Source organism: Sus scrofa, chromosome 5, assembly GCF_000003025.6.
Source record: "Sus scrofa isolate TJ Tabasco breed Duroc chromosome 5, Sscrofa11.1, whole genome shotgun sequence".
Lineage (NCBI taxonomy): Eukaryota > Metazoa > Chordata > Mammalia > Artiodactyla > Suidae > Sus > Sus scrofa.
In genome coordinates this window covers 96,735,962-96,749,656 of record NC_010447.5, presented here as the reverse complement: position 1 = coordinate 96,749,656, position 13,695 = coordinate 96,735,962, and the positions used below count along the sequence as shown (strand labels likewise).

General features: G+C 38.5%; 1 long non-coding RNA gene across 1 annotated transcript in view; it reads left to right on the top strand.

The window, feature by feature from the left end:
• Nucleotides 4,341-13,695, top strand: part of LOC110260863 — a 34,056-nt gene continuing 24,701 nt past the window's right edge. Inside the window, exon 1 of the long non-coding RNA XR_002344384.1 lies at nt 4,341-4,470. This is a non-coding gene — a long non-coding RNA (uncharacterized LOC110260863). The remainder of the gene's footprint in view (nt 4,471-13,695) is intronic.

The following is a 13,695-nucleotide window of genomic DNA, read 5'->3' as shown; positions in this document are numbered from 1 at the left end:
TTGGGAAAGGCTAATGTAGATTCTGATGTGAGTATATTGACCAGATTTTTATGGTTAAACACAGGTTTTTGAAATGCCTGACTCAGAGATGTGATCTCATAATTTATCGAATAGACCTAGCGTTATTGGGTCTCCTTCATCTGTTTTGAACTAGAGCACCAAAAAGTTTTCAAAATAAATGTCTTTGGGATTTAGCGTATATAAAATAAAGTTTGTATTTGACACAGAAATTGGTAAGCCCATAAGGAGGTATGTAAAAATCCTAGCACAGTTATATATAATTTGGATGGCTGAATATTTAGGATTATTGGATTTAAAAACAAGAACTTCAAAGGTAAAATACAATTCTCCCTAATGAAAAGCACATGCGATACGGCTGAAGCCCCCATAGGCAGCAGTCAGTCAGGGAAGGCCTGGTGTGTGATCAGAGTCCAAGGCTGGCCCCCTGTGAGCTGCAGTTGGAGGGTCCTGAACCACAGATCTGCCTTCCCAAGCCAACTTGCACCATCATTTCAATGAGGTTGAAAGTCACCGAGAGTTGATATATAACGTGTTGCATCTGAAAGGTGGCACATCACCTATTAACCTAAAGGTGAGGAAGTGTTTGTTCCTATTATTGTCAAATGCCATAGCACTAATTGTTTTTTAATGATTTCAGTTTATTCAGTCACACATGCCCAGGACTGTGCCATTTGCTTTTCATGATGACAGTGGGCACAGCTAGTCCTTTTGAACATTGGGGCGCTACACACAATGGGGACGACTCTGCTTGCATTGTTTCCTTTAATCATTTCTACAGCCCCTTCAAGTCAATCTCACCATTTATATCCGTTTTACCAGTGATGACAACTTAAGCGACTTACTCAAGAGGCATAGTAAGTAGCTGAAAGGGCTTTGAAATGATCTCTGTCTGACTTGTAAGCCTGAAATCTTGCCCACTCTGCCATAATAATGCTCAGTTTGGATAGATCTCAGAATACCCATGTGGGTATTCTTAGTACCTTTTCATCTGGAAGAAACCAAGGCCGAGAAAGTATACCTTTGCCCAGTTTTGAGGGAATAGGTACATGGGTTTCAGTGTAGCAGGGAAAAAGGATATAAATTGTATAGAACCACCCAACTGAAAGCACCAAATGCGAAGTCCTGGACAATAAGCACATAATACGCTGTTGGGCCCTGCGGAGAGGAGGTGAGGAAAAGGAGCACTGAAATTGGAGTAGGATGAACCCCGAAGAGAAAATTGGTCTTCCTAGGAATTGTTTCAGGCGTTAAGGAAAACTGGGTGTTTAAAGTTGATCAGTGTTTCCTATCTCATTTATAAACTATATAAATAATAAAATAGGTTGGAATGTAATATGATGTTTTTCACTGCTGAAAGCATTAGGAAATAGACCACTTGAGGTCAGGGTAACACCAAGAAGAATTTCCCAGCACTAAAACGAACCACATTGCAAACTCCTTCTAAGTGCTTAGCGATGTCCTGAAACAGCTCCATTTATGTGAGGCTTGAGAAACGAAAGGGGCCTTTTGTGAACTTTTCAACCACAGAGAGGAGTGTGCTTTAAGAAAATATACTCAGAGTGATAGAACAAGTGCTAGATAGAGTTGGTGAGTCTCCTTACATGAAACAAGTGTGAATAAAAGACATTCTGCCTGCTAGAAGTCAAAATAGCTCAATCTTCAAAAAGTTCCTGAAAGCCAAAATAATTACGAATATATGCTTCATACTCTGTATATTTGCTATATTCTATAACTGCTTTTTTAACTTTATTTTTCCAACACGTAATATTTTCATTAAAGATCTTGTGATTCTTATGTCTTATTAAATGGGTCATAGAGATTGATATTAATAAAAACAGACATTGAATGATATCAGACACTATTGAGAGGCTTTGAACATACAAACTAAGGATTTGTCATGGTGGTTGTTTGATAATAAACATTTCCTTTCAAGCAAACTTCCCCCGAGAAAAAGTTGGTTTTAGCTTTTACAACCCAGATGGGGGTGAGATTATTTAAAATGATTGGTATATTACAAAAGTTTAGTACAGCAAACTAGTGTTCTACTAAGTACTTCATCAACTCTATCCCTCCCTCCTTCCTCCCTTCCTCCCTTCCTTCCTTTCTTCCTTCCTTCCCTCCCTCTCTCCTTTGTCTTTTTAGGGCCACACCTGCAGCATATGGAAGGTCCCGGGCTAGGGGCTCAAGCAGACCTGCAGCTGCTGACCTACACCACAGCCACAGCAACATGGGATCTGAGCCACATCTGCAACCTGCACTGCAGCGCACAGCAATGCCAGATCCTTAACCCACTGAGCAGGGCCAGGGATCAAACCTGTGTCTTCATGGATACTAGTCAGGTTTGTTACTGTCGAGTCACAATAAGAAACTCCATCAACTACTTTCAGAATCATGCCGTGAGGCAGCTACTATCATTATTCCCAGTGTATAGATGAAGAAGCTGAAGTTTTAGAGATGAAGTAATTTATCCAGTGGTAGCGCCAAGACTACTACTCTGACAACCAGGCTATACCACCAATTCTTGTAACCATTATGGTATATGCGGTCTGCCATGAACAGAGCATTGTTGGGGAGCCAGTTTGGACCCGATTCTGACTTTAATTTCTGTGTCTTGGCTTTCCCCATAGGTAAAATGAGGGGCCAATCTAGGTGACTCCTAAGATCTACTGAAGGTCTAAGACTTTATCATTCTAATTGTTATAGCAAAACTTGATAGAGAAGTGACTCTTTGCTCAATGTTCAAATGGATTATAAATGGAAAATCTAGAGAGAATGAATAGTGATTCATGAAAGAGGAGGTTAAAATCATACATATTAATAACTTATGAAGTACAGTGAGCTCATTTAATGTTCCCAGTACACATGAAAAATTACTTTTATAGATGCCTTTGGCAACAGCATATCTAGACTGTGGAACTTAAACCTGAAAAAATTTCAGTTCAGGGGGTTTTGTTTTATGTTCCTGAATTCATACTAATATAAAGTGCCCTTTGTCTTAGTAAATTCATAATTACTGGTAAATTAGAAAAATTTTGCCAAGGAGTCTTTAGCCATCTAGTTCCAAAATACGCTTGTCTGACTTTCTTGGGTGCGACCAAAGAACTTTAAGACTTTGTTTGGATTTTGAAGTGAACTTTTCCTCTTTGTAACTCCATCTTCCATTTTTATTAACCAGTCAAACATGTTTTACTTTCCACTGTGATAAGAGGATCAGAAACAGCTTCCCCACATCTAAGGCGATCTTAATCAATTGCAAGGAATACATGAGGGGCGTAGTGTGGAAGGTTCCTGCCTCGAGGAGGAAGAGATCTCTGGATTATTCCTTTTGATCCCATTGATAGAGGGAGAAAATTGGGTAACCTTGAAAACGAGGTACTTTTGACTGTGAACCATTTGGAGAGGACACAAGGTGAATTGTCACCCACTCTTGACCCGCAACTAACCTTTCACTTTTAACATATGTTTTGAAGTGCCAGCCATGTTGATTTCCATGGCTGTTTGGGTACAAGTTTCAGAGAAACCTACTGCCCCAAGTCTTTAATCACTTTTTGAACTTTGAATATAAGCATTTAAGTTGCTCTTAGAGCTCAAGCAGCCTGCCTGACTGGCGCTGACCACAAAAACTCCCCCCAAGGTGCACAGAGCTCCTCATTCAGCGACCTAACTATGAGGTCTGATTACTCAGGATGCAGAGTGAGCAGCATAAGCTCACTGTGCATGTCGTGGTGAAGTGGTGATTGAATCCTGGAATCTGCTGGATATCCACAGGAAGGCCCACTTGTTTCTAGGGCCTTTTCCAGGTTCTAGCGCCGTGAATCAAGTTATTGTGTGCTGATATTTCCTTCCTTCAATGCCATGAGGAATGAGATACGAAAAAATAAATGGACAGTTCGTGTGATCGGAGACGGACCTACCAAACATGAAAGCCAAGTATCAAGGGTTCATTTCTGGCAAAGACTCTCTCACTGTGGACTCATCAAAAAGTGTAAATGTGCAGTTAATCACAAGCACACCTATAATAAAATACGGCTCTAATGGGAAGGACGGGGTTAGAGTGAGGTTGAATCTCCTCCCTTTCTCCTTGGCCTTCTGTTAAAGGCCTTCTAATTCTTTCTTCTACTGTCTTTGCTACCAATGCTCCCACCTCTGAAAAACCTACCACTTTTTTTTTTTTTTTTTTTTTTTTTTAAAGACGTAAGGTCATATGAATGGAATGAAACTCATGGCTCACTAATGTCCAGGGCAGGGACTGGCAGCCTTCCAGAAATGCTTTTCCAAAATACTGGTCTCAAGTTTTCATTGTCGGGGGGAAGGGAAAGAGGGGATTTTGGAACACGGAGAACCTCTGGGGATTATCACTGGCTCAGACACCTCATTACACAGCTTTGGAGGCCAAGTGACAGGAGAGCCCCGGGGGCCAGCGAGATCCTGGAGACGAACTTCTTGAAGGTAGGAGTGTAGAAGGAAAAGAGAGAAAAAAAAGAGAAAGTCTTTCATGGGTGATATTAATGGTGTGAGCTGCCAGTTGAAGTGCCACCAAAAATCACCTTCTGTGTAAAAATATTTCTAAGGAAATAATCCGTATATCATGTTCGTGAAATACAGTGATGGGATTTACTAAAAGGGCAGCAATATATTTACATCATGAACAGCTCATAGGAAGTGCTCGATAAAACTTTGTTGAATTAATTTAAATCAAGCGTCGTGTATGGACAGTAGAGCCATTTGTCAAATCTGAACATTATACCTTGTATCAGGGATTGTGCTAATTATGGAAGATATAGGAAGACAGTCTTAGACATAGGTCTTGCCCTCCGAAGGTTATATTTTATATTGCAAACTGTGCTTGTGATGCAAGTTTAAAGGTGAGTCTTATGTGATGTCAGTTACATTAAACTGACCCTAAGTGTATAAAAAAAATGCCGCTTTGAAGTATTAAATGTTGGACTTTCAGTTGGCAGGGATAAACTTTAGCTTTTTTAAAAACTCCTATACCTCCTGTACCTAAAGACACTAAAAATTCATTATTAAGTATGCCAGTGCCCTAAAGAAGAATTCTCTCAAATAAAGATCGTAATCCCTTTACTATAAGAGTAGCTATTTAAAAATAGATCCCTTATGGTGTATACCCAGATGCGGCTGAGATCCTGCATTGCTGTGGCTGTGGTGTAGGCTGGCATCTGTAGCTCCAATTCAATCCCTAGCCTGGCAACTTCCATGTGGCCCTAAAAAGCAAAAACGAACAAACTCTATGTGATGCGTGTGCATGTGTTTGTGAATGTGTGTGTAAGTGTGTGTGACTGTGTGTGTGCCGTTAAGAACAAATGAAAGGAAAGTAAGAAAAAAGAAAGATGCTCTAAGGCCATGCTAACTGTATCGTTCATCAGTTAATGAGTAACATTAGTTTGACGAAAAAGCTTTTCCTAAATAGTCCACATAAAACAAGAGGAAAAGCAAAATGTTTCCACTTTGGAATAAAAACATAATTTATTCATCATGTCTACCTGGATTTCTGCCTCTCTGCCTCTGGTTGTGTCTGTCACAATCTACAGCCCATCTCCATACGGCATTTGAGGGTAAAACTCACATCTGATCAAATCACTTCTCTGCTTCAGACTTTTCAAAGCCTTCAAATGCCTGAGTTTAAAGTCACAATCCTGTAGCACAGTTGACAAGGGCTTCTGTGATCTGGCTCTGCTAACGTCTCTAGCCATCCTTGCTTGGTGCTCCAGCCCATGGCCAATTGTCCAGTTCCTGGATGCATTCTGTGCTCTTTTTTGATCTTTTGGTTTTAGGATTTTTTTTTTTAAACAACGGATTGTGAATTTATTAAATGACATTCCATTTATTTAAATGCATTTTAATCACTGCAGATGATTAAAGCATCTGCAATGGTGACGTCAGTCTTGACTCCTGGCTTAATACTGATGGAAGTATCTGCTTGACAATCTCAGAAGGGCTGTATAATTCAATACATTGCTTGTGGATCCTCATCTGAAAATGATTCCGAGTCTTAGAATCTTTACCACAAGGAGGTTTCCTTGCAGTTATTCTCAGAGTCTTGGTGGGCATCTGGACTGGCCCTTTCACTTCAAGATTCATTTCTGTTAACTTTGCCTGGAAAACATGTCATCTTTCTCCTTTAGAGAGTTCCCCTCCCACCCTTCAAGTTCTAACTTAAAACTCGTTTATATCAGGACGTCTTTCCTGACCATTTGCTGACACTGCCTTTGGTGGCTCTGCTCAAATTCTCCTTGCACCTTCAATTTCCCTGGTTATGGAAATGATCGTACTTTATTGTAGGTGTTTCTGTGTCTGTTTCCTCCCTGCACTGTAACTTTCCTCCAATATAGGGGTGATGGACTCTTTGTTCACAGCACTTGGAATATAGAAGAGATGCAATATTTATAGAGTTCAGTAGTTCATTCATTCAAGAAATATGTAATCATTAATCCTAGACATTATTCTGGGTGCTTGGTATATAGCAGTGAATACAAAACCCGAGAATTATCTGTCCCCATGGTGATTCTATTCTAAAGGAGTAAATGAAAATATAATATGTTAGAGATAAGTTCTCAGTTGGGAGTTTCCATCGTGGCTCAGAGGAAACATATCTGACTAGCATCCATGAAGATGCAGGTTCGATCTCTGGCCTTGCTCCGTGGGTTAAGGATCCGGTGTTGCCATGAGCTGTGGTGTAGGTGGCAGGCACAGCTTGGATCCTGCATTGCTGTGGCTGTAGTGTAGGCTGGGAGCTACAGCTCCTATTCGAGCCCTAGCCTGGGAACCTCCATATACCATGAGTGGGGCTCTAAAAACACACACACACACACACACACACACAAAAGAAAAAGAAAGAAGTGCTCAGTTAAAAAACAAAGAGGAAAGAAAAGGAACTGCTAGAGTGGAAGAGGCCTATGCTTCTAATTGAGATGGTCCGCAGACACCTCCTGGAAAAGGTGACTTGGAGGAGCTGCAGGAGGGGCCAGGAGCAAGACAGATGACAGGAGGCCCGAGAGGATATGGACAGAATGCTCTGAATAGATGCTGTGCTGAACAAACAGGAGTAATAAGGAAATTCTCCAGGGCTGAAACAGACTTGGCAAATACTATTCACTAGCTTGTTAAAATGACAGTTATCTTTCATTATTTTTCATCATAAGCCAAAAAAAATACAAAATTAAGGAGTTCCCATTGTGGCTCAGTGGTTAACGAATCCAACTAGGAACCATGAGGTTGCGGGTTCGGTCCCTGCCCTTGCTCAGTGGGTTGGGGATCCGGCGTTGCCATGAGCTGTGGTGTGGGTTGCAGACGCGGCTCGGATCCCGCATTGCTGTGGCTCTGGCATAGGCCGGCGGCTATAGCTCTGTTTAGACCCCCTAGCCTGGGAACCTCCATATGCCGAGGAAGCAGCCCCAGAAAAGGCAAAAAGACCAAAAAAAAAAAAAAAATTGAGATGAAATGGCTCCTTCAAATTCTTTTATTAAATACCTTTGCCTGATTCATTTTTATTCAAGATATATATGTGCATTTTTAATGGATACTTGCAGTAGCAATTTTAAAATGCTTAAAACATAGAACCTGTGTCCCCAAAGGCTTACTAGCTGAGCATAAATAACCTGAAAATTTTTCTGGATACACACAATGAAAAAAAGCATTTTAGTATGAGCCCTGTTGTCTGTGGCTATAAGCTTGCTGGCCTCTCTCACCCCCCACCCCCCAAGCACTAAGAGATATTTTCCCCTCAACTCTCTTCCATAGTTCCTATTTCTCTCTGTGTTGATCCAGACACACTCTTTTTCTCCCTCCCTCCCTCGTCTTCTTTCTTCCCTTCCTTCCTTCCATTTTGCCAATTCTTGCTTTTCTTTTCGCTGTTGCCCTTCTATCTCTCCACCACTAACTGTGTAATTCCTCGATGTATTTTCTTAGCGTGAATAATGCCATTTTTCCTTTTACCTTTCTCTTCTCCTCTTCAGAGTTATTGTGGGATAAAGAGAACCATCTGATCATTAAATATATTAACATAGTCCCTCTGTCACCTATGTGTCTCTCTTGTGCAATGGACACACATACGAACACTGGTTCTTTACACACGCAAACAAGGGGTATTGTTTTGTCTGTATGGGTCGTGTCAATCAGAGTACACCCTTCTCTTTTTCTCCTGACCCAACTGATTAAGTCAGTCAAAACATCAGGCTGGTTTATAGGACTAGACAGCATCACTCTGTGTCTTGGTTGTTATGACATGCCACGGTTCCCTGACTTTTTTGTAAATTTCGAGTTATGACATTTTCTTTGAAATCAGCTGCTACTGTTTCTTAAAAAAGATATCTGTGAAGTCTCCAGCTTTTCAGCCCTCCCCCCCCCGTTGGAACTCTTCACTCTCTCCCTAATGCTTCCACTACGCTTTGATCATACCTCCATGACCTCATGCCTTATATTTAGCTGAACACGCAAATGTTTCCTTTGCTAGATTACACATTCTACTGAGAGTATTTTATTTATCCTTTTAGTATTTCATAGAGTTCTTTTTATTGAGTAGGTGCCTATGTACATGGTCTATAAATAGAATGCTTACATTCTAATTCTCAAAATTAAAATTTTGCGTTAATAGGAGCCAAAAAGAAAAAAAAGAAATCATAAATAAATGGCAGCATGAAATAGGATATCTGATTTCAAAGGAGAATGTCACTACTATATTAGTAGTGCTTATATTAGATGATACTTAGCAAAAATTGGGACTAGTTCCTCTTTCCCTATGCCTCTTCCTGACTTTAGAAGTCTGCAGAAAAAAATTTAATATAGAAGAATTCTTGTGCTTATTTTTGGAAAGTATTTTTTCCTTTCTTCATTGAATTAAAGGCAATGTACATTTTCATAGGGCAACAAGCTTTGAAGCTTTTACTTAAATTTAAGTTTATGTAACTTTTAATTGGTAACATGTGCTCTGTGACTGTCTATGTATATGAATATGTACACATTATCCCTACCAATATAGATATAAAAATGATACAAATCCTCCATATCTGTTTATATGCTTCCGCTTTACAACTCCTAAAATCTTCTAAAGCCATCTGAGAATGATAGGACTTTGACAAGTAACCATCTAAAAATGTGTTTATGCATCTGTCTATCATAGATGCACATTTGCAGGCAGAGTGAAACTAGAACAAAAAGCAAGAAAAGAAAAAGAAAAGAAATATATAAGTAAGTGTGTGGATGCACTTTCAGGATAGCATGTTTATGTCTGCGCCTCTGGAAGGGGATTCCTGAACACTGGAATATATGATCAGCTACATCTGTATCTTTATAGCTCATTCTCTGTGTACTTATATCTATATCATCTGGGGATTGATTTTTTTTTGCTTTCATATATAATTTTAAGCATATTTTGTTAACCTAAATAATAATCATTAAAAGTTAGAATGCTAATGCTCATGAATAGAAATTACACAGATAATGCAGAGTTTAAGTTTTAGTATTACAGAGTGTCAGTATGTAACTGAAGTGTACATAAAAGGAGCTTTCCCCATTTCTAGTGAATTTTTAAAATTATAATACCTTTGCTAAGATACAGAGTAAATAATTGGGATAATTATTCACTTAATTTGACCAACTCACTTTTTTATTTTTAGAACAGATTGTACACTATGCCTGTGGAACTTAAAGTGAAGAAATCGCTGAAAAACTCAAATTTTTATTACATGAAACGTTTATTCAGTGGAATTGTTATTTTTTCAGTAATCTGGTTTCATATTATGTATGAAACCAACAGCCTTGTATATGATTTGCAAAGCATAAAAGACAAGCATTTCACCCCCCAGGATATGAAAAAGCTAAAAATAACATAGATTATTAAGTAAAATAGCTTATGCAAGAAGCAATTCTCATCTTTCCTTTTTATTCTAATCCTGAATCGTTCCTCTCTTCAGTAGTTCCACACTGTATTTGCTTATAAAGAACATCACTTAGGTCTCTAACGTGAGCTGGCTAAGTTAAAAAGTCGTGATTCCTAAATATATACGATCAAACAGCAAAATATTTGTTTCTGTGCCTATGGAAGCGTAAATGATTTATTAATAATATAAATATGGACATTTCAATAAATTAACTAGAAGTCGTCAGCCTTGAGTATAGTATAAGGAAAGCTTTTGTTGAAAAGCACATAGAAGAAAGAATGTCTATTTAACCTGGAATATTTAGCTATTAGCCTGAAATCAATTCATTGCTATAATTTTCTTTCTGAGAGCGTTTAAATGGTATGAAATAGTAGATGTCATGAAAATAAGTAATCGTGATTTTGTTTTCTGGGATTTTACTTTAAGACCTGAGAAGGAAATCTTAGTCTTAGCTTCAGGTTGAATGTATTTCTTTTAGCCGTTTTCAAAACAAAGACTAATTTTTTAAAAGTTTAGGCAAATAAGTAAGTCTTTGATAATAATTGGGCAACAAACAAGGTCACTAACCATTTTTTTGGACTGAACTCAATAATCTTCACAACTTGTTGTGGGTCAGAATAGGGCTGGATTTAATTATAAGAAAAAAAATTGTCCACAAGCTGTGCCCTATAATATTTACAAATTAACCGTGTATCAGCTTTTCTGAGTAATTTTTTTTTCAGCCTAATTGTTCACTGGAGATGCACTTTTCTTCTTCACAATTTATATACACAAACACACACACATTTATTTTATTGTAGGGGCTAAGGAAAGGAGAAACTTGAATCCTTATCTTAATGTGTTAGTATTTCTGTTGAGAAAAAGGGCACTGAAGAAAAGAATGAATCTACACATTCGCTAAAAATCAGGCTTCTTTAAAAATTGACCAGATAACCCCCCTCCCTCCCAGCTTAGGATCAAGGCAATAATAAACACACAGATACAGTTTGCATCTGCATGCACGACACCTGTGGACCATTCTGGGATTCTGATTCTCAGAACTGTCTTGTGATCTTCACAGAATTTCTCCCTTCGAAACTCTCTCTCTCCACTATCCATTCTCTTTCTTCTTTAAGAGGGGGATATTGGAAAACAATGATTTAAATAGAATGGGTGAATTATAAGGCAGGTGTATAGGGCCAGATGTGCTACACAATTTTCTTTCATTTTCTCTGTCATCTCTTTTCCTCTTTAAGATCACTCGAGCATATGTAGGTATAAGGTGTAGGAAGAAGCAGAAATTGTCTCAAAGCACACATCTGGTTTAGAAATGAATCGGTGAGGAACAGATTCAATATTCGGAACACGATTTTTAAAAGTCCACATTGAAGAAGAAGAACATGACACTGCTAGTATATAATCGTCTAATCAATTATACTTTTCCGATGATTAATCTTTTGTTTCTTTTGGAGTCCCGATTGTGAATATAGAGTGACCTGTTTCCGTTGTTATGGTTAGCACCTTGATAGTATTTAGTTCAAAGCTTTCCAGCCTATGACATAAACATACTACAGTTTTTAAAGGCATTATGTTCTAATATCATCTTCATTACTTAGCCAGTTGGAAATTAATAGACCTTTATTTTTTCTCCAATTGTCAATAATGATAAAAGTGATGGTTAAGATCTCAGGATCATTCACAAAGGTGCATTTGGACATTTAGCCTGATTCTGCAGCCTTGTACACATATGAGAAACATCCCCCAACATTTTGTTCTTAATTTCCCAATCCCCCAGCAGAGGTGAGGCCGTTAGATTTTACCTGCTTCTGTGATGTGTCTTCCTTTCCTTTCTCCCTCTTCTCTTCTTCACTGCATCTTTATCCCTCCTCCCTCTTCCAGGATCCAATCATGGGACATGGATCGGTTCACAAAGGGGGCTTTCTCAGTCATGGCCGGAAGTCAGTTTCTATCCATCCCCTTGCTTAGGCGGTGAGTCCCTAACCAGAGTATCAGGTTGGAAGAGACCCGACTGATCGTCTTGTTCTACCGATGACAGAGTTTATTTCATGATGGGGATTTTCATTTTTCCTTGGATTTTCTCAGGCAGCTCATTGTCACTGTGCGTGTGTGATGCCAAATAAGAAAGAATTTTGATCCTACTGGCTACACAGACCAGGACATTTTATCATACCTTCCTAACAGTGTTGAATATTCTGCGAAACTTCTAAGGCGTATACCTACTGCATCTCCTTATGGTTTTGCACACTGATAACGGATTGTGTTATAAACAACCATTTTTAGATTTTTTTAAAAGGCAAAATTCTAGAAATACAAACATTTTCATCTTCTCTTGATGTATTTTGTGATTCTTGTGTGGGAATGATGCTCTGTTTCATGTCTTTAAATTTCATTCAATTGCATCTTCACTTTAGGCTCTGATTCATTCTGTGTGCGTTTAATATTACATCTCTAGATCTGGTCAAGGTTTTTCCTTAAACCTAAAGGAAATAGTTGAAAGGAAAAAACCAGAGTATAATATCTTAGGAAGACCCAGACTTGGTCTGGCTATGTTTAGATTTCTTCCACATTTTGGCTCTGTTTTAAGCTTTTTTGGCAGACTCATTCAGAATTGTGGCTTTATCCTTTTTTTTTTTTTTTTCATTTGGCTAATATGATTTGTTAAAACATTCTCTGTTTATTTCTTCTTGCTTCACATTTTTCCACACAGCAGGCATAATGAATTTTTGTTTATGATGGGCTGTACTGCCTGAATTATGGTATGGAATCTGGATTTGGTTTCTTTGGAAAGGTATTTTATTGCTCTTTTAAGGGATTTTTTGCTGCTTCTGGTATTCTCTGAGATATGAGTGTTTCTGAAGTTGGTTGCTTAGAAGTTGTTTCTAAGGAAAACTAGGCAGTATCTGCTGAAAAATAATGACCAGTTTGTTTTTCGTTTTTTTTGTTTTGTTTTGTTTTGTTTTTGTTTTTAGAAATAGATTTCTTGGTATAGATGTTATGGTCTCTACCAAACTGTCTTTTGAATTGTGAAATGCATGATTTTTAAAAACTAACATGCACCTTTTTGACTGAAGTTCATCAAAGCTCTTTAAAGTGTCATATGCCCTGGGACTTGTTCATGCTGATTGGCTTCAGAAAACACATATTGAAATACACTCACCCACGAAAGAGCTAAAGAGACCATATTTCTTTGTACAAGGAATATCCATATGGGCTGCATTTCGAAATGAGAAGTACCTGGTTTGTAGCTGAAAAAATGATTGTACCTCTTTGAGATGCCTCATTGTAAATTTGAATTGTATAACATATACTTCGAAAGATACTTAACCAGTTTCCCAGTTTATGTGCACCATACCACATAAATTGACTTGACTTGTTAGCATTTTGAAGAGAAGAATATTAATTCATTCATTCATTTTAAAAACACATTCTGGAATGGAATGCTTTTCTTTTCCTTCCTTCTTTCCTTCTTTCTTTCTTTCTTTCTTTCTTTCTTTCTTTCTTTCTTTCTTTCTTTCTTTTTTTTTTTGCAGCCTCATCTATGGCATATGGAAGTTCCCAGTTTAGGGGTCGAATTATAGCTGTCACTGCCGGCCTACGCCACAGCCACGGCAACACCAGGTCCCAGCCGCATCTGCAATCTATGCCACAGCCATGGCAACACCAGGTCCCAGCCGCATCTGCAATCTATACCACAGCTCATGGCAAAGCCAGATCCTTAACCCACTGAGAAGGGCTGGGGATTGAACCTACCTTCTCATGGATATCAGTTAGGTTC